A 24,103-nucleotide genomic window follows, 5' to 3' on the forward strand; every position below is an offset into this window, starting at 1 on the left:
CAGGAGCAGGACTAGCAGCCTGGTCCTGTCTTCTTCTTGGTAAAGATCAGGTCCATTTGGTAACCCACACTGTTACACCTGGTCCCTTAATTTCACACAGAACTCCAAAACTGAAATGCGATTCTCTAACAACAAGGAAGGTACTATAATATCTGATGAATTGCTGTGCTTTTGTGAGAAAAACCTGCAGGTTATCTGCAAAGTAAACAAATACATAACCAAGTCTGGTTGTTTAGCACTAGAATAGGTTACCAATGTGTGTGCAGAGGAACAGAATCATAGAATCAACCAGGTTGGAAGAGACCTCCAAGATCTCCAGTCCCCAACCTAGCACCCAGACCTATCCAGTCAACCAGACCATCGGCACTAAGTGCCTTATCCAGTCTTTTCTTGAAGAAAACATGCACCTCCTTCTCCTGGTCAGCCAGCATGTGCTCACAGGGAAACCCTGCCTGTATTTCTTCTTCCCTGTTCCTTTCTCTGATTTTGCATGCATGACCCAAGGGTATGAGTTTTCTGAGGACTTAGGTTTTTATCAAGTGTCACAGAGATGGAGATGGGACAAGAGGAGAAAGTGCTAATGGTGGTGAAGCACTGTGTGATGTGATAGTGTGAGAAAGGGACATTCATCTGAGTTGATGTTGCTTTCCTAAATCAGGAACAACATGTATAGCATACTTCCTCACTGGAGTGACACTGTTGCTGACCTTGCTCACAGTAAGTATGTCTTGACAATTGTTAAAGAATAGAGGAGTAATTTTGAAGCAGCTGATGAAAGCACCATCAATCCAAGACCATCACTAATGAACATCAGTGCCAGACACTGCTGTAACATCCACCTGTCTTGTCACACCAAACAGTCATTCAAGTGGCTGCCACCACCCACTCTACCACCACTCACACCTACTCTCTGGGCCCAGCCCTTCCAGCCAGTTCTTGACTCATTTCAGACCTGAATCTGTCCAAGCCAGGAGCTGCCAGCTTTGCCAGGAGCTTGTTGTGGCAGAATGTGTCAAAGATTTTTTCTCAAGTCCAGGTAGACTCCATCCACCCCGCCGCCCCACATTCACACAGGCAGGTAATCCTGATCATAAAAGGAGATCAGGTTGGTCAGGCAGGACCTGCCCTTCCTAAAACCCCTGCTAGCTGGGCTGATCCTTGGCCCATCCCTGTAGGTGCTTTGTGATGGCACTCAAGACCAACATATTCCATGACCTTGCCTGGCACTGAGGTCAGGCTGACAGGTCTGTAGTTTTCTGGTTCTCCTTCCAGCCCTTCTTGTGGATGGCATCACATTGGCAGCTTCCAGTCTTGGGGGGACTCTGCAGTGAGCAGGGCTGTTGATAAATGATGGAAGTGGCTTGGCCAGCTCAGCTGCCAGGTGTCTCAGCCACCCTAGGGATGGATCCCACCGGTCCCATGGACCTGTGAGGATCCAAGTGACTCAGCAGGTCCTTTACTTCTTCCTTGTGGATTACAGGGGGTCTACACTGCTCCTGGCTCCATCTGCCAGGAGTCCAGTTGTCCTGGAGACCTACCTGTCCCACTATGAAGACTGAGGCAAAGAAGGTGTTAAGCACCTCTGCCTTTTTCTCAATCCTTTGTCACTATATTCCCCTCTCTATCTAATAAGGGACTGGGGGTTGTCCTTGCCCCTTCTCTTGCCATTAATATATCTATAGAAACATTTTTTATTCTCCTTTACAGCAGTGGCAGCCTAAGTTCTAAAATAGAGAAGAAAACTGAAAATTCTGTCATGGGAGATCTGTTGGATTATCCCTGTTACAAGTCATAAAATCCCACATTTACCTCAGACAGCAGACTGCAACACATTATTTCATTGTCAACGGCATGAACCATCCTTCTAGCCCCACCTCAGGGCACCATCTCCAGTGAACACACCTACAACTGAACAGAGGACTCAGAAGAGTGTCTGGGCTCCCAGGTCTAGATGCTTACCTTGGGGCAGATCTTGACTCAGGCTGAAAAGGCAGGCATGAACACCCCCATCCTTCCTTCCCCTGAAAGGGGTGCCAGGCAGACTTTAGGTGTGCACAATGCAGCAGGTGTTGCAATCACAATGGAGATGCAACACTGCTACTGCACTAAGGACTGTGAAACCACCCAAACAAGTTTACAGCCTTATGGGAGTGAGCCCCTGGTTTCACACAGCATGCACATAATGTGTACTTCTTCGTTGTGTTGTTTTGCTTTGAGTCTCACAGTGCTACTACCCAAATGCCAGTGATAACACAAATCACTTAGGCACAACTATTGATTCTTGAAGGACGAATGTATGACAAATGCAAATACTTTGGTGTGTTACATGAGTGGTTTTTTTTCCTTTGGCATCTATTATGCACACTGCAGCCATACCTTCCCAATTTCATTATGCAATTTCTCTGGAGGAAAGTCATTGAGAGTTTTGCCTCAGCCTATTCACTCACTTTATTACGGTGAAATATGTGCAAAGGAAGCGCAGAGGCAGAGCAAAGAGAGGGAAATTGATTGCTGCCAGCCTGGTAGGGAAGCATTAACCTTGCAGGCAGGGAACAAACAGCAGAGTCATCTGCAACATGCAAACCAGCTACTTCAATTCTATAGCGAGTCAAGGGAAATGCTCTTCAGAAATTCTCGAAACTATTAGTGCTGTAAAGCAAGCTGCCTTTAGCAGGACCCTCTGGACAAAAAGGAATTTGAAAAACAAAACCTAAAATAAATGTATCAGCTAAGCAGTTTCAGACACAGAAAATGATGCTGGGTGGTCAGTGCTCACGTAATACAGAAGCAGACTACTCATCAGTCCCTAAATGCAACGTAATGGGATCATTTTCAGCCACAGAGATGCTAAAACTACCTTCACCTCGGTGTCGCACCCTTCCCTGCCCTGCTCAGTCCCCTTCCCTCCCCTATTCCACACTTCCAAGTCAGTCACAATGAACTTTATGCTCAGCCAAGAATTTCATCACACTTGATAAAAAGCGGTTTGCCTTGGACTAGGACTGCAGTGTGGCTCTGTTCTGAAATTAGTTGTATTTGCAAGACTTAATCGGAAACAGGTGTGGCTTAGCTCGGCACCCAGCGGCAGATTTACACCTGCTACCCCCCACCCAGGCAGGGTACCCGCAGCCAGTGAGTGCGGCCTATGACCAGGGCAGAGCGCGAAACCAAAAGCAGCTGAGCCCCGCTTCCAGCCCCCTCCAACGGACTCCGCACACCCACTCCCACCAGACTCGGCGCCTGGCGCGACCCCCCGGCTGAGCTCCACCGGCTGGGGCTCCCTGCATCACTCCCTGCTGATCCCACTGAGGAGAGGGTCCGCTGCCCGGGCCCGGCACCCAGGGCTCAACTTCATCTTAGTTGGATTTCTCTCGCGATCCTGAGGTTAATATAACAGTAACAACAGCACAACAGCGATAAACAGCTAGGGATATGATCAGAGGTAGGTTACCGGCGCGGAGCGGTGCTGCGGCGGGCGGCGCGGGGGGCCGGGGCGGGTGGCACGGGGCCGGGCAGCCGCAGCCCTCCTCGGCTGCAGCGGCGGCGCCGCGCGGGGCGCCTCGGCCCGCGCCGCGCCCCCTCCCCCCGCGTGGCCAACGCCCTGAACGCCTGGCCGGGCGGGCGGGAGGCTGTGGGGCGGCGGCCCCGGGGGCTGGCTGGCACGGTGTGGGCGGCAATGGGCACGGCGTGGGCGGCCAAGCGACCGCCCTGGCTGCCCCAGACCCTCCTCGGGGCTGCGGTGGGTTACACCGGGTGGGGGGTGTCTGGCCGCCCTCGGCAAGCCCCGGTGCCCAGAGGCCTGTGGCTGAGGGGAGCCCCGCAGCGCCTGTGGAGAAAGGTGAGTTCCTGGGAGGCTGCCCGGAGAGAAGCTCAGCTCAGCCGGAGCGCGTCAGGTGTGGGCAGCAGGGGATGAGCCACAGCTGGGGTGGGTTGACCCTGACTGGACACCTGGTGGCTACCAAGGCAGTTTTTCACTCAGCTGGACAAGGAGGAGAGAATATCACAGTATCATCAGGTTGGAAGGACCTCACAGATCATCAAGTCCAACCCTTTACCACAGAGCTCAAGGCCAGACCATGGCACCAAGTGCCACGCCAGTCCTGCCTTTGACTGCTCCAGGGACGGCGCCCTCACCACCTCCCTGGGCAGCCCATTCCAGTGTCCAATGACTCTCTCAGTGAAGAACTTTCTCCTCACCTCCAGCCTAAATTTCCCCTGGCTGCAGCCTGAGGCTGTGTCCTCTTGTTCTGGTGCTGGCCACCTGAGAGAAGGAGAGCAACCTCCTCCTGGGCCACACCTCCCCTCAGGTAGTTGTAGTCAGCAATGAGGTCTCCCCTGGAGCCACCTCCAGGCTAACCAATCCAGCTCCCTCAGCCTCTCTCCTCGTAGGGCTGTGCTCAGGCCTCTCCCCAGCCTCGTCGCCCTTCTCTGGACACGCTCAAGCATCTCAATGTCCCTCCTAAACTGGGGGCCCAGAACTGAACAAGCACTCAAGGTGTGGTCTAACCAGTGCAGAGTACAGGGGCAGAATAACCTCCCTGCTCCCAAGGGCTCATGTTTAAGCCAAGCAGGGAGATACCCACTAGTACTATCGTGGGCTAACAGACTCAACTCACAGGGAAATTAATATAGAACAATTCAAATCAGAGTAATGAAAAGTAAATGTTAAAAAACCCCAAACACCTTCCCTCCAAACTTCCCTTCTCCCTGGGCTCAACTTCACCTCCCAACCTCACTGCCACTTCTTCTCTGCATGGATCTACAACTACCCTGAGGGGGTGGTTGTGGCCAGGAGGAGGTTGCTGTCTTCTCTCAGGTGGGCCAGCACCAGAACAAGAGGACACAGCCTCAGGCTGCGCCAGGGGAAATTTAGGCTGGAGGTGAGGAGAAAGTTCTTCCCTGAGAGAGTCATTGGACACTGGAATGGGCTGCCCGGGGAGGTGGTGGGAGTCGCCGTCCTGGAGCTGTTCAAGGTAAGGTTGGACGTGGCACTTGGTGCGCCATGGTTCTGGCCTTGAGCTCTGTGGTAAAGGGTTGGACTTGATGATCTGTGAGGTCCTCTTCCAACCCTGATGAAACTGTGATACTGTGATCCCAGCCAGCAGCACGGGGGATGAGGACCGAGCGGTTGTGGTCACTTCATCACGCGTTTGTTACTGCCGCTCCTTCCTCCTCGGCCTGGACTCTTCCCTCCTGCTCTGCTCCAGTGTGGGTTCCCTCCCACAGGAGAAGTTCATCAAATGCTTCTCCAACATGACTCCTCCCCACAGACTACAGTTCTTTACAGGCTGCTCCTGTGTGGACTTCTCTTGGAGTCATGCCCTTCTCCAGGCACAGCCTCCTGCTCCAGCGTGTGGTCCTTCACAGGCTGCAAGAGGCTGTTTGCTCCACCATTATCTTCCATGGGCTGCAGGGGGGCAGCCTGCCACAGGCTGTAGGGGAATCTCTGCTCCAGCGCTTGGAACACCTTCTCCTTCACTGATCTTGGTGTCTGCAGAGTTTATTTTCTCACATGTTCTCTCACTCCTCTCTCCAGCTGTTGCCTTGCAGTTTATTTTCCTCCTTCTTAAATACGTTATCACAGAGGCACTACCACAATCACAGATGGGCTTTGCCTTGGACAGCAGCAAGTCTGGCTCGGAACCATCTGGTATTTGGTCTATCAAACATAGAAAAGCTTCTAGTAGCTTCTCACAGAAGCCATACCTGCAGCCCCCTTGCTACTGAAACATTACCAGGCCATCTCACTACAAAAGTGAGAAATTTTGACCATGTGTAAAGTGTCTGGAGATGTTTGCATGGTGCCACCCTTTCTTAGATAAGGCAGGAGTTAAGTCTGATCAAAGGTCCATCTCTTTTGCTTTTGTTGGATAGTGCTGTGCATTGCACCTTTTAAACAAAATGTGAAAGCTGTGGCAAGGAGAAGGGAAAACTTAAAGGTGAGAAAGATTCAGGATGAGGAACAACTAAGCCAAACACAATGTTGTATCTTAAGTGTTGTGTATTAATAGGGAAGTGATTGTGCCCCTGTACTCAGGTTGAGTACTGTGTTCAGTTTTGGGTGCTGCAGTGTAAGAGAAGCACTGAGGTGCTGAAGAAGGTCCAGAGAATGACAATGAAGCTGGTGAGTTATCTGAAGAAGGTATCTTAAGAGGAACAGCTGAGGTAGCTGGGATTGTTAGTCTGGAGAAGAGGAGGCTGAGGGGAAACCATATTGCTCTTTACAACTACCTGAAAGGAGGTTGAAGTGAAGTGAGTGTTGGCCTCTTCTCTCAAGTAACTACTGATAGGACAAGAGGAAATGGCCTCAAGTTGTGCTAGGGGAGGTTTAGATTTGATATTAGGAAGAAGTTCTTTACTGACGGAGTGGTCAGGCATTGGAACAAGTCACCAAGAGAAGTGGTGCAGTTGTGATCCCCAGAGGTGTGTAAAAAACATGCAGATATCACACTCAAGACATGGCTTAGTGGCCATGGTTGTGTTTAGTTTATGATTGGACTTGATCTTTAGAGATCGTTTCCAAGCTTAGTGTGTGGTTACTATATTGCTCAAGAAAACATGTTTTTAAAAGGATACCTCTAAAGAGCTTTGCTCTAAGCTGAAACACAGAACTTTTTGTCTGATCAATATTAACCTGATTTTGATGCCATGCAGCAGAAAGTTCCTGAAATTTGGCCATGGGTAGAGCAAAATACAACTGTATAAAGGTTTCTTTTCATCCACATCTGAAGGCACTCTGTGCCACTTTCCCTCTTCGTGATATGTTGTAAATTGTCTCACTTCTCCTCTTCTGCCCCTGACTTTGCTCTTCTTCCATAGGCAAGTCTCAGCCTGGTGCAGGGTTCATCACAGATCTCTCTCTCCTTTGCTCTTGTGTTGTTCGCTCTGCTCCTGCATATTCACCAGGCTGAGTTTCCTCATTACTAATTTTCTTTTTCACCTCTTCAGCACTGATGAGTCTTTTTGGCTCAACTGTCCACTGTCTTAAACTAAATTACATCACTGCCATGTTTCTGTGGCCACAACCTTTATGCTTCTCTGTTCTACTTTAGTTTTGATTTTTGTTTAGAATCTCACCAAGCACAATGGTCAGCTTTATCTCAGCAGAAAATCACCTTACTTCTGCCTTTGTCTTGCCTTTAGCCTCCCTACCTCTAACACTTGAACAGCTCTTGTCTTCCTTCCCTGCCAGGAATACTAAGGTTTCTTGTTTGCATTGCATTTACTCCACTGCCCTCACCCTGTCTCTTGCTTCCTGCTCATCACTATAAACTTCAGGTTTCCTCTGGTCCTTTCACCTCCTTCGTTGACTCTGAGCCAGTTGAATGTGCTGTGTACACTCAGTGTCATGAGTTCTTTCACCCCACTCTTCATCCTAAGCCTTTATTTCTTTCCAGTTTGTTCTGTCCCCAGGTGATTTGAAGGCAGAAAAAGCACTGATTTCTTCTTAACCAAATGTGTGAACATTTCTCACCATCCTTGCTCTGTCAGCCAGTTTCAACATAGGTTACCTATAAATGGCAGAATTCAAGAACACTCACCTATCTTTAAATATGTGTCCCAACTGAGTCTGTACTTGATTTTTGTCAGTGTTGGATGGAGGCCCAGAGTTTGCCCAGGGAGGTTGTGGGGTCTACATCCTTGGGTAAAGTTCTGTGTATTCTGCTCAAACACAGTATCACAGTATCACAGTATCATCAGGGTTGGAAGAGACCTCACAGATCATCAAGTCCAACCCTTTACCACAGAGCTCAAGGCCAGACCATGGCACCAAGTGCCACGTCCAACCTTGCCTTGAACAGCCCCAGGAACGGCGACTCCACCACCTCCCCGGGCAGCAAATGTCATAGTCTACCCTACTGTGAGCAGGAGGTTGGACTAGAGACCTCCTGAAGTATCTCCCAAGCTGAATTTTTCCTTATACTATGATCCATATGGCAGGTGCAAGAACCCTTATCCTGAAGAGGGAAAAACTGGAATGGCAAGATGAAATGTATCACCAAGGAAGTCCACATGTAGTGATCATAGGATCATAGGATGTTAGGGGTGGAAGGGACCCAAGGAAGATCATTGAGTCCAACCCTTCTGCCAGAACAGGACAATCCTATCTAACACAGATTTCAGTGGAACACATCAGACAGGCCTTGAAAGGCTCCAGAGAAGGAGACCTCCATGACCTCCATAGGGAAGCCTGTTTCCAGTGCTCTGGGACCCTTACAGTAAAGAAGTTCCCCCTTGTGTTGAGGCGGAACCTTTTTTGCTGCAACTTACACCCATTGCTCCTTGTCCTATCCCAGGTAGCAAGTGAGCAGAGCCTGTCCCCCTGCTCTGGCAGCCTTCAGATACTTATAAAACATTTATCAAATCACCTCTAAGTCTTCTTTCTCCAGACTAAGCAGCCCCAGGTCCCTCAGCCTCTCCTCATAAGCCATGCATGCCCTCCTGTCCCCTAATCATCTTGTCCCCTAATCATATAGATAGTGTTTTGTTCCTGTTCTTGAAACTCAGATTCTTTGGCCTTTTATGAAGTCCTGCATTGTGGAGAGCTTTTCTTGTTGTGTTGTTTGGGTTTTTATTCTTTTCCCAATGTCTCCAGTTTATTGCAAAGATGCTGTCCCCAGCTTCTAGTTGACATCACTACACAGTTATTTCTGTGTAGCGTAGCAGTAGCTCATGTTGTTGCAATGTTTATTTAAATTCAGCATGGCTATTATTGAACTCCAGGCTTCCTTTTCAAACCTCCCCTTCTCCTTTCTTTCTCCATCCACTTGCCTAACTGTCATGCAAATCCATTAGCTAAGTGTCAGATCTGAACTCAGGCCTGCTTATATGCTTCAGGACTGTGTTTGTTCTTTTCATCACGTTATTTCTCTACTTGTCATCATGATTTTATACAATGCTAGACTTCATCTAAATTAATCTTGCCCACATGAAAGATTGCACTGAAGTCTTGAGTTTATCTACTTTCAAATTAAATTATTGAAATATTTTTTTTGCCTAGAGATGTCCTTGCTTCTAGCTGCATGTGACAGTTTTCTTTATCTCCGTAAATCTTCCTGTGAGCCATTAGTTTCCTGATGGTGCTTTCAGTTTCTCTTCAAAGTCACCTTCATCAATGCTTTTCCCTTCTGTATTTTCCTCCTGATTTGCAGTTCCTTAGGGCTGAGCATATTGTGTGACGTCTTGCATGCTTTTAGCCTTCCATTTAAAGAAAGCAGCCCCCAAACTCTGCAGTTTTAATCTTGTTAATTACTGCAAGTCAGAGATTTGCTAAACTTGGCTGCTAATAAGAGGATTTCTAAAACCAAATCAGGAGTTCATTGACTGAAATCAGTGTCATTGTATAAATTTATAAACTTCTAAGAAACTAGAAAAACAAAGGGGAGGGGGAGGGCATAAATTGGTACTTGCAGACTTGGCCTTTTACCAGGGTTAACTGTTGCTCTTATTACATCTGTTTCTCCAGCAGAAAGCTGCTTCCGGGAGCTTTCAGAATCCTTGACATGAGGCGTTTCTGTAATTGACTGCTCCTCATTTGGCTCAGAGAGTAAAAACCCCAACTGACTCACCTTTTGTGACACAAGCACTGAAAAACATTCTCTAATGAAAGCATTCCAAAGTGAATAGCATAATTTTATGATTATTATTATTAATTACTATTACAGAACTGATGTATTTCCTGAAACACTAATGATAACTAGGAAAACTCTTGAATCAGTCTCTAAGTGGAAAAAAGGCATTTTTGGCCACTGCTTCTGCTTTATGATCGTTTTATCACCTGGTTTATCTGAACAAACATTTGTAGTTAAGCACCTTAAACTACAGATGACTATTGTTTCTTTTTTTATCCAACAGGAACAAAGGAAAAGCAGAAAATGAGCAACCAAAACTGCTTCACAGACCTCTGCCTCTGAAGCTGCCATCTAACCTCTCTGCACCAAGGGAGAATATCAGTAAAGGTAAATTGCACAAAGCCTGTAGTGCATGGTTGCAAATTCTATACATTCTTTAAAATGAACATAGGAGAAAATAAACTGGAAGATAAGCAAGATAAGCTAATAGTGCAAAGCAGAGTATGACTGCAGTGTGACTCCTGTGAGCTGCATCTCTTTGGAAAGCTCTTAATCTAAAATAGTGGAAAGTAATAGTGGAATAGGGACAGGTCCTGGACCTTGGGTTTTCCACCTATCAGGCTTAAACACTACCCACCAGATAGTGCAGGCATTCCCTCTAGCTCATCCAAAATATGAGAGAAAACATGGAAAATTGCTGGTGTCAAGAAAAATTGAATTAAATCACATGGAGTGAGATGACAGGGGAAGTGAGATGCAACTCTGATTCAGACAAAGTGGGGAAAAAAAGAGGTTTTGGGGATGGTCCTCTTCAGAATATACATCCATGAAAAAAGACATATCTGGGCTTAATCTGTTTTAAAGGCATCAGGGATTTCTAATGAAGGCAAAGGACTTGCAGTGCCTCATGATTCAGAAATAATTTGACATTTTTTTGTGCTTCCATATAAGAATGAAAAACTCTTTACGTTTATATAAAGTAGCTCCTGGTTAAATATTTAAAACTGACTTTTAAAAATAAAGGTGAAAACCAATAACACAATCCATAATCAAAATATTTTTAACCTGAGTTATATATATATATAGAAACAAACTAGCAACTACACATCAGTCCTCACATCAGATCTGTAGCAAGAGACCCTGACATCTAAACAAGTTCATTGACTTCTGTCAAAAATATCAGGCCTCAGGATCTGCTGTAGCAGTGTAGCATACAGAATTTTTTACAATCAGTTTTGCATAGATCAGCACAGTAGAATAAAGTGGTGGCATGGAAAAAACAATGCTGTCCTTACAGACTGGGCTAAAAAGATGAAAGCAAGATTTTTCCTTTTCCTTTTTCTCTTTCTTTTTCCTTTTTCTTTTTCTTTTTTTTTTCTTTCTGTTTCTCTTTCCTCTTCTCTTTCCTCTCTCTTCTTCTCTCCCCTCTTCTCTCCTCTCTTCTCTCCTCTCTTCTCTCCCCTCTTCGCTCCCCTCTTCGCTCCCCGCTTCCCTCCCGCTTCCCTCCCCTCTTCTCTCCTCTCTTCCCTCTTCTCTTTCTTGTTTCTTTATCTTTCTCTTTTGCTTTTCCTCTCCCCTTTCCTCCCCCCTTTCCTCTGCCCTCTCCTCTCCCCTTTCCTGTCCCCTTTCCTCTTGCTCTTCCCTCTCCCTTTCCTCTCACTCTTTCCCTCTCGCTCTTTCCCTCTCGCTCTTTCCCTCTCGCTCTTTCCCTCTCGCTCTTTCCCTCTCGCTCTTTTCCTCTCTCTCTCTGTTTCTCTCTCTCTCTTTCTCTCTCTCTTTCTCTCTCTCTCTCTCTTTCTCTTTCTCTCTTCCTCTCTCTCTTTCTCTCTCTCTTTCTCTCTCTCTCTCTCTCTCTCTCTCTCTCTTCTCTCTCTCTCTCTCTCTTTTTCTCTCTTTTTCTCTTTTTCTCTTTTTTCATCTTCTATGGGAGTATCTAAATAGCTAAGACTCCTCAATCATCACATAGTCAATAAAACAAAGAGAATAAATAATTTCTGAGCTTTGAAATAAATATTTCACTTTTTTTTGTTAGAATACTGCCATGCTATATTTATTATAAGGATGTGATTTTAATTTTAAAAGAACAACAATAATTTATTAAAAAGAAAACCTTTAAAACAGTGTTTAAAATAGTAAGGAAAATTGAGTTAGAGCAGTAAGGTTGAAAGGCCAGATAGCTGGCCCCTTGATAAAATTAATTCCTTCTGAATATTATTTTGAAAGGCTGGTTAATTCTGTTTCTGTACAATACATTCCCAGTCTGGTGCTATCCAAACAGATGTAAATATATCTGGCTCACTACCAGAGCTGTGCTTCAGTGATTTAAACTATTTTAAAAGTGATAGATAGACCTTTTATCCTGAAACAAAGTTCTGTTGTGATGGCTCTCCTTGTAGCAGTACATATTAATGATGGATGCTATTTATAGATTATCTATTTATATGGTAAACCTGACAAGAATCTAAGGGCCGTGCAGTAAAATTTCTTCAAGGGTTGTTTCTCCAAGTGTAACCATTACACCTGAAGGATATTTATAGAGCAGCATGTCCATTCATCAGCAGCAACTCTTCAGCAATGGTAATTCAATCCTTTTGATGGATGGAATTGTTTCGTGCCCCATGAAGTGCAAGACTGAGACCTGAGAGCTGGAGCTCTGGACTGGGAAAAAAAGATAGCATAATGTGGCATAAGTGTCCTTTTCCCTGCAGGGAAGTACAGAAAGTGAGGATGAAACACAAAGTAGTCAACTGAAATATCAGAGGGTGGATTATGCTCAGCACAGGACTGAATGCTGTCAAGTGCTATGGTGGAGGGCAGGAAGGCTAGGTAGATAAGCTCATGTTCCCAGTTTTCTTTGAGAGCTGAATTGTAGCACAAAGCTATGAAGACTAATTAGTGCCTCAGCAGGTCCCTGGAAGTGAGTCTCCCTAGCAAGAGGAACAGAGCATCTACCTTGTGGAACTACAGAGGTTTAAATACACTAAATATTTCTGTATTGATAGAAGTGTTTAGGACTAAATGACCTGTAGCTACAGCAGTCTTTGGAAATTGGGGACTACCTAAGGAACCAACTGACCTCCAGAAGGAGGTCTTTGGGAACTGCCCTGGTATCAAGTCCAAGCCCATTTCTAGAGTGAGGTATACGAAATGAAGCTCTGCTTCAGTGCTGTGGGACACTAGGGCTCAGTTCTATCCCACCGCACACTTAGTCCTCGAATTGAGGTGAATAAACTAGTATACATTACTAGTGCACATTACTTACAGCTAACTAAAAGTGAAGAAGGACTCTTTACAGGTGCTATTAAGAAGGCCATGTCAGTTTGAGAGAGGAACTAGATGGATTGCATGAGTTGACAGTTATAAAATGACATTATGGGAAATAAGGTTCTCAGAAATGCAGCTTGCCACTTGTAGACTCTGGAGGACTGCAATCACTGCATCCTGTTGTATTAGCCAAATAGTGGAATTATAATGTAGGAGATAAATCTACAATCTTGATTTGGTGTTGAAGTGACATTGAGGTTGAAGGTACAATACTGGGTGCACTCAGAGGAGAAGGATGCCAGTTCTGAGCTCTTTCAGGCTGAGTACTGTCCGGCACAATGAGAAGCCTGTAGTGCACATAATTGCAAACGATAGCTACAGAGGAAGGCAAACGACTGCCATTGCTGCAGACCATAATCCCATTCTACTCACAGACCTTTTTTTTTCCTGTGCATGAAGACATTTTTCTCCCATCAAAGGAAAAAGAAAGGAAGTGTTTGTAAAGAACCTGCAATCTTTATATCTTTATGCAGACATTATCGAGTTAGTTGCTTACTGTGTGAAAGCTTTGTCTGAGTGTGGCAACAGAGGATCTTAAGGATGAGATGCAGAGGTCTGCAGAACACTTCTCATTCAGTCTTCATTTTCTAATATTTGCTTTCTCCTAAGAAGTTCTGTAATGCCTGACACCCTTTTTCTATGTCATAGACTCAGATGATGCTCCCAATGACAATATTGTAGCCTGGCATTGTAGCCAGGTGGGGGGTGGCCTCTTCTCCCAGGTAACCAGCAATAGAACAAGGGGACACAGTCTCAAGTTGTGCCAGGGTAGGTCTAGGCTGGATATTAGGAAGAAGCTCTTCACAGAGAGAGTGATTTCCCATTGGAATGGACTGCCCAGGGAGGTGGTGGAGGCAACCGTCCCTGGGAGTCTTCAAGAAAAGACTGGCTGAGGCACTTAGTGCCATGGTCTGGTTGATTGGTTAGGACTGGGTGATAGGTTGGACTGGATGATCTTGGAGGTCTCTTCCAACCTGGTTGATTCTATGATTCTATGATTGTGGAGAATGGTTGGGAAACTAATTTCCATCTCATAGCAAGCAAGCAAAATGAAGAGGAAGAACTGATGTCTGGGTCTCTAGTGGAAGTATTACATTGCTTCTTTTACCAGAGGATTGGTCTTAGCCTTGAGAAAGATCCTTTAGAGGTGCATTACTCATCTTGCTGTGTTTAGTACCCGATAGCAGCTCTCATTCACAGAATCTTTTGGCTTTGTAGCCTCATCCACAGAAGAATGATCTTAAATTCCTTGCTGTGCTGCTGTGAAAATGCAGTGCTTACAATGGCTTTAAACTCTTGTTAACGTTAGAGTTGATGTAGGGATAACCGATTTGCATCCTTTCCTTCTGTAGTTCCCCTGCCTCAAAATTGTCATAATTTATTTCTTTTCTTTGGTCTCACCTTCTTTTGACATTTCTTCTATACTTTTGCTGTCCCTCATTTTCTTTCTGAAGCATCCTGCATAATTTCCATGGCACTTGCTCAGCTCTGTACCTATTGCCAAAGTGTAATTCAACTCAAGTTGCGTCAGCACCATAAATAGCAGTTGTCAGTTGTGGAAAACAAGAGAAGGTGCCTCTTGCTTTTAGTAAGGAATGAGAGATTTCATATTTCATGCTTTCTGAGAGTCTGAACTTTGTCTATTGGCAGATCTGAAACAGCAGTTTATTCTCCTAGCTGAACAAGCCAGAGAAGCTTCACCTGAGCTCCCATATGGGATCCTCTGCCTGAATTTATCTTTCTGCCTGCATGGAGAACACAAATCCTCAGCAGCTGGCATGAGGAAATGGTTTTCTAAGACACCTTTATATAAATGATGTGTAGGCATCACCCAACTGTCTGCTGGAGGCTTCCACTGGAATAGGAGTTGCTATCTGTGTAAGCAAGCTCCTCCTAGATAGTGGATTTTTACTATGGATTTTCACCAGGCAGCTTTCCAGGCACTCTTCCCTAAGCCTGTAGTGTTACGTGGGGGTGGTGTGGTCCAAGTGCAGGACTCAGCACTTGGCTTTGTTGAATGTTGGTCTTAACCTATTGATCCAGCCTGTCCATATGCACTTGTAGATCCTTCCTACCCTCTAGCAAGTCAAACTGCCACCCAACTTGGTGTCATCTACAAACTTACTAAAGGTACAATAAATCCTCTCATCCAAATCTTTGATAAAGGTATTAAAGAGAACTGGCCCCAGTACTGCACCCTGGGGGACACCACTTGTGACCTGTCACCACCTGGATTTAACTCCACCACAACTCTTTGGTTCTGACCATCCAGCCAATTTGTTACACAGTGAAGCATGCACCCATCCAAGCCACCAACAGCCACTTTCTCCAGAAGCATGCTGTGGAACATGGTGTCAGAGGCTTTACTGAAGTCCAGGTAGACTACATACACAACGTTCCCTCCATCCACTTAGTGGGTTACTTTATTATGAAGGGAGATCAGGTTAAGGAAGCAGGACCTGCCTGTCAGAAACCCATGCTACCTGGGCCTGATCACCTGATTGTCCTGCATGTGCTGCATATTAGTGCTCAGGATGATCTGCTCCATAGCCTTCACTGGCACTGAGGTCAATATTCCATTAATTTCCCTTTTATGTTCTATGATCTAGAAAACCAGTTGAAATATCAGTACTCAGAGTGAACTTTCTTGGTAACTAAAAGTGTTGGGGGGGTGATTCAACTGTCTTTGGAAGCTGTGATAAGAATTATTCCATGTTGTAGCAATATGGTACAAATTTTGTCTGTTGCCTCTGTTTTTTTGAGGTTCTATACTAGATACTATGTGCTATATATATATGAAGTTTAAATACCAAATCAAACAGATCATGTCACTTTATTATCCATTTCTGCAAGTGTGACCAAAATGGAAACTGGCAGTGACAGAGATGGAAATACCAGAGCCATCATCCAAACCAAACAGTGATGAGAATTCTCTTTCTTGATACTATAAAAAACAATTATTGATGTTCCACATTCTTGCCAGCAGTTCTCTTATGTGGGTATAGAAAAAAGTATTTATAGATCTTTTTTTCTTCTTTGCTGAAAAGTGTGCAGTCTATAAATTCCTCAGCTGTGTAAATCATCTCCAAAGCATCCCAATCAATGGAGCTACTCCTTGTTTGCCAGCTGAGATCCTCAGATGACCCTTCCTCCTTATTTTGTTCAACTTCTGTACACTTTATGTACTGTTTATTAGGATAACTTCCTTCTAACACCACTATGATTTTGCTGATGTTTTGAGTGGTGAAGGACCAGCCCTGTGAAGTTACCATTAGTAGACAATCAGACCTTGCCACCTGATAAAAAAATGTTTGCTTCATGGTCATCACTGGTGAAATCTTTGCTGTACTGCATCAAATCTGGTTTTAAGGCAAGCTACTTAAATTACTTAAAAGTACTTAAATTACTTAAAAGTACTTAAATACCTCAGGATTGTCCCAATATTTTGATGGCTTTTTCACCTTCTGCATATTGCTGAGAGCTCCAGCCTAGCTTTGAGTGGGCTGCCACATCCATAGAGCAGCACAGGCCAGGTCTACAGGGTAGCCCAGTTAGTGCAGCCTAGCTCATGCACAACCCTGTGCTGCTATGGTTGTGCTGTGCCCTTTTCTGGAGCAGGCTGGCCACTTTTCTCTAGAATCTTCCCACTTCTGCCTGAGTTCTGAGTCACCTTATTACACAGACACTTCTTACAACTTTGTGCAGCATCTAAGCCCTACGAGGAGAGGCTTAGGGAGCTGGGGTTGTTTAGCCTGGAGAAGAGGAGGCTCAGGGGTGACCTTATTGCTGTCTACAACTACCTGAAGGGTGGTTGTGGCCAGGAGGAGGTTGCTCTCTTCTCTCAGGTGGCCAGCTCCAGAACAAGAGGACACAGCCTCAGGCTGCGCCAGGGGAAATTTCGGCTCGAGGTGAGGAGAAAGTTCTTCACTGAGAGAGTCATTGGGCACTGGAATGGGCTGCCTGGGGAGGTGGTGGAGTCGTCGTCCCTGGGGCAGTTCAAGGCAAGGTTGGATGTGGCACTTGGTGCCATGGTCTAGCCTTGGGCACTGTGGTAAAGGGTTGGACTTGATGATCTGTGAGGTCTCTTCCAACCTTGGTGATACTGTGATACTGTGATACTGTGATAAATGCAATGATCTCTTAGCTTTGGTAATGCTTCCAATAAGCAAAATAATGTTGTCCTAGTGCAGCTTTTTGTCTATGGGAAAGCAGACCTGATGCTTTGCTGAAGCTGAACTTCTGTTTCTGAAAATCCTCTCTGTCTGGAAGCTCCAAAAGTCTGGGTCACTGTGTGTGTCTTTGCAGTATGACAGATCAAAGAAATCTCAGAGTGTGTAAAGAGATTTCAGTCATGTGTAAAGAAACAGGCAGGGTCATGACAATTATTAATAGAACAATGCAAACTGTTCTGATGTTCCAAAGAACTCTTGACCACCACCCATGGGTGATCCCAAAATTTACCAATTAAATTGAATTGCATAAAGAGTCAACATTTTCAATTTTCTTTTAAATGTCTTTATTTTGTTTTGCAAAACAAAATACTTTAATTTGTCTGAGGCATGCTGCCCTTGAAATGTCTGCTTGTTTATTAAAACAGGAGTGGAGATTTATGACAAGGTTAAATCAGAGAATGCAGTGTTGGATGAGTCCTCTAGAGATCAGCTAGTTCAATCTCCCTGCAGTAAGTAGGGACATCCCCAACTAGATCAGCTCAGACAAAAAATTATAATCAGCTGAATTCCTGGGACTTGCAGAATCATTTTCTTCTCTCTTTCTCTCTCTCTAGTGTACAGTATATCTTTCTATTTTTAAGATACTTGCCTTCTTCTTCCCCATGGGAGCCATGCAGACTGTGCATTAAGACTAGAGTAGTTAGTTCTTGGCAAGTCTGGGCCTCTGCTAAAATGGAGCTGAAGAAAGTTTAAGTACTTCTCCAGTGGTGCATCAGTCATTTTGAGGCCAGGTAATGTCTTTGATTTGCATGTGTGACTAAGGAAGTTCAGCTGCTGCGGGTGTGCAGATAGTCTTAGAAGGGTGATGCAACATTTTTGACTCAGTGTCTTCCCATTGTAGTTTTACTCTCTCTGATTGCTGCAGTAGTCTTAAGTATGGCAAAGAACTTTGGCTCATCTGATGTCACAGCAACACAGTTAGATTTGAAAGGCGTCCTGTTTACTTCCATGCCTGCTTGTCTTTATGCCATGGAAACTTCACATGTCAGACTGAGGCTTGGCTCCACCACTTTGTGGAAATTGATCTGGATTACAGCAGAGGAATTGCAAGTGGGATTAAATAGATAAGAAATACAAGATCTCATGCTATGTTATTCTGTTGGAGAGTGTAGGCTGCAGCTGGAGTGATGGGATTGCTTGCTTTGTGTTCCTGTCATATCTTTCTGAAAGTGCTTTCATACCAATGAATATTACTGAATCAAATGAATGGCAGACTCAGTCTTGTGTAAAGTCAATGAAGTCATAGAATCATAGGATCACCCAGGTTGGAAGAGACCTCCAAGATCATCCAGTCCAACCTAGCACCCAGCCCTAGCCAGTCATCTAGGCTGGACACTAAGTGCCTCGTCCAGGCTTTGCTTGAACACCTCCAGGGATGGTGACGCCACCACCTCCCTGGGCAGCCCATTCCAATGCCAATCACTCTCTCTGACAACAACTTCCTCCTAACATCCAGCCTAGACCTCCCCTGGCACAACTTTAGACTGTGTCCCCTTGTTCTGTTGCTGGTTGCCTGGGAGAAGAGACCAACCCCACCTGGCTACAGCCTCCCTTCAGGTAGTTGTAGACAGCAATGAGGTCCCCCCTGAGCCTCCTCTTCTGCAGGCTGCACACCCCCAGCTCCCTCAGCCTCTCCTCATAGGCTTTGTGTTCCAGGCCCCTTCCCAGCCTTGTTGCACTTCTCTGGACACCTTCCAGCACCTCAACATCTCTCTTGAATTGAGGAGCCCAGAACTGGACACAGCACTCAAGGTGTGGCCTGAGCAGTGCTGAGTACAGGGGCAGAATAACCTCCCTTGTCCTGCTGGCCACACTGTTCCTGATCCAGGCCAGGATGCCATTGGCTCTCTTGGCCACCTGGGCACACTTTTCCTTGTGCCTATTCCAAGGCAAACTCTTTTTTATGTTTGAGAATCTTTATCACAGGTCTGTAATGGACTTTGGATTTCAATGCACTGAAGTCAGTGCTTAAGTCTTTTCTTACTGTGGAATAACCAAAGTGACTCCTGGCTTATCTTCCTGGTATGGGCCCATGGGACTTGTCCAAGCTCTGGTGTCTTCATAACTTGCAGCTGGAACTGCCTTGGATGTGCTGTATATCTTAAGATTCATTCAATGCTGTGTGATCTGAGGTTAGAAAGATTGGTAATGGATTTTCATACAATTCATTTATGCAATACTATAAAGGCAGTTGGGACACAGAGACAAAAGTGGGAAATGCTGAGGAAGTGATGAAAAATTGCTGACCCAGGCCTTTGTACCTAGGTATTCCTGTGGACACATCTGCTCTGGTTATGAGAACACAGTAATTGTTGAATAAAGTGCATCAGTAACATCAACACTCAGGCCTTCTGCTCCTCTGAGTATTGGGCCACAAAGGCAGGCATCTTCTGCTGACTTACCACTCTGACCCCATGAATCTTTTATGCTTCATGACAGTTATGTAGCTGTAGTAGTTTCCTTTTCCCTTCACATCGCCCCTTCTGCTTTCTTGTCAAGGGTTGAGGCTGGGATAGCCACTAAATGAATGACAGATGCTCTCTACTGACCCCTTTCCCTTCCCAGAAGTGAAAGGGAACAAGAGAGAGAAACTTATAGCTTGGAAAAAAAATATTTAAATGGCTTTAATGAGACAGTAACAACAACAAAACAAACAAGAAAAAAAAAGTATTAATAGGTAGATAATGAAATATATACAAATATATACAAAAGCAATATTGAAACCCCCCAGTGATGATCACATCACCACTAATACTGCAGGGCAGGCACTGGAAAAGTCCCAGACCAGACTCTGTGGCAGATGGAAACAGGATTCAGGAACTGAATTAAGGAGTTCATAGGTTGAGCCTGGAGGCAGAAGAACAGACAGAGTCCATGCTGATCACTCAGATTTATCCTAATTATGGCATGCATGGAATGAAATACTTTTTTGGTCAGTTCAGAATCATCTGTCCTGTCTGCCCCTCCCTGCAACTGCAACTTTTTTCACTTATGACCCTTTCACCTACAGCACTCCAATGCAGCACACGAGATTTATCAGTGGCCTTAGTTGCTACAGAAGATAGTATAAGCAAGAGCCTTTCTGCATACTAATTCTTGGGAGCAACTATAAATATTGAGCATTTTCACTTCTAGAAGCAGACACTGTCTGCAAATATACACCATTAACTTCAGAAAGTGCAGTTACTTAGAAGAAATAAAATCTCTGAACAGAGAATTGCTTCTGGTTTAGCTTGAACCAGGATGCCACCACACATCACATTATCCCTATTGACTTGTGGCTGGTGAGCTCCACTGCAATATGGTTACAAGGAGCTGAAACCACCTCAGCTGAAGAAAGAATGCCTTTCAACTGCTAAGTACTCTGACCTCTGCAGAGTTGTGCAGACACAATTTCTTTTCTCCTCAATCCTCAGCAACTTTGAGTCAACTCAGTGCTGTCTTTGTGTGGTTCACACAAAATGGTTGTGCATCAAAGCATGTGCAGCAATGAGCCTTTGAGTGCCTTGGGGAGCTACAGGGAGAATTTAGGTGCTTGTGAACAAAGATGGAACCAAAGATACAGCTAGCCTTCACTGTGTTAGCTAAATGAAGCTGAAATCTGATTTATGTGGAACCAAAAGTTGAAAGTAACTTCATGACTCTTTCTCCACTTGCTATACTAATTACAGCAAAAAACTCAAACCACTAGAGTCAGCTGAATGTTCTCTCAGAGGTACAGGCTGCCAGAAATGGGAATAGGCAGCAGTGTGGGCTGGGAATGAAGCTAGATAAATGCAAATGCAGAAGCAGTAAAGGATGAGACAGGAAGAGAACTGAAAGAGAGCATGTGGAGGTTTGGTAGAACTAAAGAACCTTATGCAAATGATAATGAGTATTATTCAAAGATAGAAACCAGGAAAATGTGTCACTTGCATGAAGGTTCCTGCCTGCTAAGTGTTAAACCTTCATATATGGATTTAAGACCACAACAGTTTCAATGTGCCTTATGAGGGAAGTCTAAGAGACCTGGGAATTTTTAGTCTGGAGAAGACTGAGAGAGGATCTAATAAATGTATATAAATCTATGAGAGCTGGGGGTCAAAGAGGAAGGGACAGCCTCTTCTCACTTACACCCTGTGATAGGACAAGGGGCAATGGATGGAAACTACAGCACAGGAAGTTCCCTCTCAACATGAGGATGAGCTTCTTTACTGTAAGGGTCGTGGAGCACTGGAATAGGCTTCCAGAGAGGTTGTGGAGTCTTCTTCTCTGGAGACTTTCAAGACTTGTCTGGATGTGTTCCTGTACGACCTGAGCTAGATTCTTGGTCTCACTCTGGCAGGGAGGTTGGACTTGATGATCTCCAGAGATCCCTTTGACTCCTAGCATCCTGTGAATGCCTGTGACAGAGCAGGTGGCCTGAACAACCACCTTGTTTTTTTGACAGAAGCAGAAAGGGAAAAGCCCTATGGTACAGCAGGGAAGGAGACCTTTATTTAAAGTTGTTTGAAACCGATGTAGTCCAGAAGATTTGTGCACAGTGAAAAGCCCACAGACAGCTGAAATGCAAAATAATCACCAAATCCAGGAACTAGTAAGATTCCTAGTAAAATTCCCAGAAACCTTTGGCTTTCACCTGTTCCTGGCTGCTCACAGTGAAGAAATGAACTCTGGTACTGCAGGTGCTTCTGCAAGAGGGAATGCAGGCACAGATAAACATGGACACATACTCTGATAAAACAAGGTGCTCTGGCTTGGAGTGGAGTTGGTGGGCAGAGGAGGAGCTGTGAGCTAGTTACATTGTCTTTCATGCAAATTGATAGCAGTAGCAGTGGTTGTAGTAAGTAGTAAGTAGTAGTAGTAGTAGTATCACTGCTCCTCTTTCTAGTTTCTAAGTGAGACCTTAGCTGTGCCAGGCTGGCATGGAAGGTGTGGCACATGTCAGTTCCTGTCTGATCCATAGGCCTTTGAGGAACAATAGTTCTGTGTTTTCCAAAGCAAAAAAAGTTCATTAGCATTGAGCTGTTCTAAGGGTATCTTTAAACAGGTTTGGGCTTTTTTTTCATTATTATACTAATGATTGTAGAGCTTCAAAGCACTAACTAATAGAGAATGTCTCCAAATTGAAAAAGCTCCAAATGCATCCAGGGTTCCTGGAGCAGACTCACAGCCTCCTGGCCAGTCTCCAAGGCAAGAAGATTGTCCTCTCTGCATTGCTGACTTGGCAGCAGCAGAGGTAGATGCCTCTTGGTGTGTCTGTCACAAAATGCAAATAGTGAAAGGAGTTAGGGGAATACAGGAACAGAGGTGGGCTGGCTTAGAGATGTGAGAGTGAGGAGCCAGAGCCTGAAATGAACACTTGGTGCAGCTGAGTTCTATAGGCACTACAGCTGCCGGTGTGCAGGGGGATTGCTTCCTTGGGATGAACATTTGCTCATCTCAAGCGTGGCTCTGCAGGTAACGCCTTTGGAGTAGAGAGCACCAAGAACACAGAAATGTTCTGCCTCTAGTTCTGGTCAGGTTTTGCCGTTTAGGACTCTAGAGGTACCCTGAGTCATTTTCGCAGAGGTGGTGTCCTTTAGGGCTGCATCGCGGTATAGAGGCAGCAGGACAACAAACGAGGAGCCTCATCCTCGATTGAGTTCCGTACAACCAGCCCCCTCTAGTGGTACTTCTACCCCCAAGTTCTAGTGCTTTGCTGCCTCACGTTGCGCCAGAGGAGGTGTAGGTTGGGACCGGGAAATAATTCTTTACTGTAAGAGTGGTCAAGCGTTGGAACAGGCTGCCTGGGAAAGTGGTGGAGGTGCTCAAAAGCGTGTAGCCATGGCACTTCAGGACATGGTTGAATGGCCCTGGTGGCAGTAGGCTGGCAGTTGGACTCAAAGGTCTTAGAGGTCTCATGAATCTATGAAGCCAGGTTGGATATTGGCATGGTGTTAATAAGATAGTGACAAGATTTCAACTGCTTGAATTACTTACAGTGTTTTGTAATAAGGATCAATTCATCTCCTGAAGTTTCTATGACAGAATGACATTAAAATTGTGGTCACAGAATGTCAGGGGCTGGAAGGGACCTCAAAAGATCATCCAACCCAACCCCCCTGCCAGAGCAGGATCACCTATACCAGATCACACAGGAATGTGTCCAGGTGGCTCTTGAATATCTCCAGAGAGGGAGACTCCACAACCCCCCTGGGCAGCCTGTTCCAGTGGTCTGTCACCCTCACAGTGAAAAAATTCCTCCTCAAGTTTACATGAAACTTCCTGTGACTCAGCTTCCACCCATTGCCCCTTGTCCTGTCTTTGGGCATCACCAAGGAGAGCCTGGCTCCAGCCTCCTGGCACTCACTCCTTACATATTTATAACCATTGATGAGGTCACCTCTCAGTCTCCTCCTCTCCACACTAAAGAGCTCCATCTCCCTCAGTTTCTCCTTGTAAGAGAGATGTTCCATTCCCTTAATCATCTTTGTGGCTCTGTACTGGACTCTCTCAAGCAGTTCTATGATCCTCTTGAACTGGGAGGCCCAGAACTGGACACAGTACTCCATATGCAGCCTCACCAGGGCAGAACAGAGGGGCAGGACAACCTCTCTTGACCTACTAACAACAGCCCTTTTAGTACACCCCAGAGTGGCAAGCCATTCAAAGGTGAACAAAGCTGCTGCTTGGTATTAGACAGCCTTTCAGTTCAACTCTAATGCTCCTCTTATCTCTGTGACAATGTACAAGCCTCATTTGCTTTCCTCTTCACTGATAGCACTTCCAAACACATCTTTGAATGTGAAGCTAGTGCTACAGGAGATCCAACCCTTAAAACCATACCTGAGCATTTTACTGGCAATATTTATTACGGTGTAACTTAAAGTATCTGATCCAGATCCTGGAGCACATGCATCATATTTAACATGTGATGGCCTACATACAGAACTCATGCTAACACAGTTCCTCAAAGAGAGGACTAGAAAAGCTTGAAATTACAGCCAGCTTGTG

The 24,103-nt window shown here is 45.3% G+C and overlaps 1 protein-coding gene and 1 long non-coding RNA gene across 2 annotated transcripts in view; one reads left to right on the forward strand and one right to left on the reverse strand.

Moving 5' to 3' along the window:
- The window catches only part of LCP1 (lymphocyte cytosolic protein 1), a 51,743-nt gene extending 48,257 nt beyond the window's left edge, over window positions 1–3,486 (reverse strand). The window contains exon 1 of the mRNA XM_064175269.1: window positions 3,452–3,486. The gene's annotated coding sequence lies outside the window, so the exon portion shown is untranslated. The remainder of the gene's footprint in view (window positions 1–3,451) is intronic.
- Window positions 1–24,103, forward strand: part of LOC135192291 (uncharacterized) — a 47,375-nt gene that overhangs the window by 1,117 nt on the left and 22,155 nt on the right. The window contains exon 2 of the long non-coding RNA XR_010308960.1: window positions 9,856–9,959. This is a non-coding gene — a long non-coding RNA (uncharacterized LOC135192291). The remainder of the gene's footprint in view (window positions 1–9,855; window positions 9,960–24,103) is intronic.

This window comes from Pogoniulus pusillus, chromosome 3 (assembly GCF_015220805.1).
Source record: "Pogoniulus pusillus isolate bPogPus1 chromosome 3, bPogPus1.pri, whole genome shotgun sequence".
Taxonomy (NCBI): domain Eukaryota; kingdom Metazoa; phylum Chordata; class Aves; order Piciformes; family Lybiidae; genus Pogoniulus; species Pogoniulus pusillus.